The sequence below is a fragment of the Syzygium oleosum genome, unplaced genomic scaffold, assembly GCF_021117445.2.
Source record: "Syzygium oleosum isolate NSW1041296 unplaced genomic scaffold, Sole_v2.1 Sole_v2.36, whole genome shotgun sequence".
NCBI lineage: Eukaryota > Viridiplantae > Streptophyta > Magnoliopsida > Myrtales > Myrtaceae > Syzygium > Syzygium oleosum.
This window is the reverse complement of record NW_026607520.1, coordinates 2,458,328-2,460,971: the sequence shown is the minus strand read 5'-3', so window position 1 is coordinate 2,460,971 and position 2,644 is coordinate 2,458,328. Positions and strand designations below refer to the sequence as shown.

The window sequence follows — 2,644 nt, the reverse complement described above, 5'->3', positions numbered from 1 at the left end:
ACAATCTTTGTAAGCTTCGGTTTGAAAAGTTAATACAATCCTTACCTTACCAAAAAAAAAAAAAAACATATATTTATAGTGTAAACCTAGGTCAATTAGCCGGGCTTTCTAGTCCTAATGGGCTTAAGTTTAGGCTTTAATTTAATTCTAAGTGGGCTGAATTAACTTGGACTTTTCTTTAATTAAGCATAATGGGCTAATTTAAGCTCAAATTAAGACAACCAAGCCCTTTTGCATGTGATTTTCGGCCCATGCTTTCCGAGTGAGCCGAGTCTCGTTCGGTGCCCGAGCTCGATTTACGTGATGAATTTTAAGCTCGCTCACCACCGCCGATCCGATGCGAAATGCAGTTAATCTATATGAACCTAAACTTTATGCTATGCGATTTGTAATATTTTTATTCATGGGTTAAAATTTAATCCCTAATTTTCTATGCAATTAACCACTAAATGATGCGCCGAAATTTAGGTGTCAACACTCACAACTCAATCTCAGGACCTATTCCACAAGATATTGGCCAAGCGATGCCTCATTTGGATTCCTTGTATCTGAATGATAATCTCTTAAGTGGTCCAATACCCACCTCATTATGCGAGATGGAGTATCTGTCCGAGTTGCACCTCGGAAGGAATGAATTAGTTGGCGAAATTCCTGCATGTTGGAAGGAGAACCCTTGGAGACTCCTTGATTTATCATCTAACAAGTTGTCCGGAGTCATGCCAAGCTCTTTGGGAAATTTAACTGGGCTTATGTCAATACATCTGAACAACACCAGTCTCAATGGAGAAATTCCTGCGACCATGATGTATTGTAGGAACTTGCTGATTTTGATCTTGGCGAGAACAAAATCTCTGGAAACGTTCCGCATTAGACTAGACCAAGCTTTCAGCTATTACAGATTCTTAGACTGCAAGAAAACATATTCAATTGTAGTGTTCCTTCAAAGCTATGCTTACTCTCCGAACTGCAAATATCGAACTGTTGGACCTAGCAGTGAACAATCTGACAGGATTGATTCCACATTGTCTTGGCTATACGAAAGGAATGAAACTGAACAAAAGCATAGATGAAGGCAACTCACTCTCCCCTATCTATGCGGCCACACCTCAGGTGACGTCTACTATCGCTCCCACAGATTGGACTCGAGCATGTGGAGCAGGTCGTGAAGGGGATGAACCTTGACTACCCAACACTTGATATACAACTTATGGTCAATTTGGATCTCTCAAGCAACAAATTGATTGGACCGATCCCTGGAGAGCTTACCTTGCTTTCCAGATTGCGAAGCTTGAATTTATCGCGCAACTTTCTTTCTGGAGGCATACTGACTATGATTGGAGACATGAAAGCACTCTAGTCACTTGATCTTTCAGAAAATCACATTTCAGGAACAATCCCACAGAGCCTTTCTTCATTCACATTTTTTTGCAAACTAAACTTGTCTCACAACTTCACGGGACCAATTCCGAGAGGAAATCAAATCCAGACCTTGACGATCCTTCCATTTATGCCAACAGTCCTCTACTTTGTGGCGATCCTCTACAAAAGAAATACCTCGGTGCGGAGGCCCCTCAAGCGCCAGAAGAAGATGCCAATGAAGAAGGTAAGCTTGAAAAGGTGATGTTCTACCTTGTCATAATGCTTGGGTTTGCAACCGGGTTTTGGGGAGTTGTTGGTGGTTTGGTGTACAAGAAGAATTGGAGACGCGTGTACTTCGGCTATGTGGATCGGAAAGCAGACATGGTGTGCGTGATTGTCATAGTGAAGATAGCCGAGTTGAGGAGGAGATTCAGAAGCGTAATAGGCATGTTCTCCACATTAGTCAGTACAATGCTTCATTGATCTCTTGAAGTTCTTGCCTTGTTCAAGCAGAATCGTCTTAGTAGTTGGCTTGTTCCTCCTTATGAGTAGCCAATTTTTTGTTTTCTTTAATTTCAAGCTTGTCCGAGCGAGCCGTCAACGGAACGGCATGGGGAGTGCAAATCATGTCACTTGGTAATTTTTAGTGTTGCTCAGCAATTTAGCAGTACTTTGAGTTATTATACTCATGGTGTTTTGCTTGTCAATGATGTGAAATTATGTTAGCAAGTTCCATTTTCGTCCTGTTTATGCTTTTGCTGCTAATTGCATGTCGAGGGTATTACAAAATCAGGACGTTGAAATCATCAATGGCATAGGGCCGTTCAATGTTAGATGTGTTCCTCTCCTAAGATTATATTTCCTTTCTCAATTTCAAGACATCGGAAAAATATTTGCATGTAATCCAAATCACAATGCTAATTAACTGCGAGTCACTCATCAACTTCTCTACCTAGCGACTCCGATTTTTTTGTTCCATAAATTAAAAAAAGAGCATTAGGGTCTCACAATTGCGTCAGCAAGGTAAAACATTAGTCTTAACCCTGTTAATTGGTGTTGGTCGGGACAGATTGAAATGGGCCTCAACAACGGCGGGCCCCCAATTCTTGGATCACGAGGCCAGTGAACGATTGTTTAGGGTTAGGCTTTCTCTCTTCGCCCTTAAGATCCAGCCACTGCGTCCTTCTAACTTGGACTCAATATTGCATGCGATTTTAATTTAAACTTGCCCTTTTTGCTTTCTTTGTTATGTTGTTAACGAAATCTTAACGGCGAACGTTTAAGA

The 2,644-nt window shown here is 41.2% G+C and overlaps 1 pseudogene; it reads left to right on the top strand.

The window, feature by feature from the left end:
- Positions 1-498: 498 nt before the first annotated feature.
- On the top strand, positions 499-1,842 carry LOC130135643 (receptor-like protein EIX2; annotated as a pseudogene).
- The last annotated feature ends 802 nt before the right edge of the window (positions 1,843-2,644 follow it).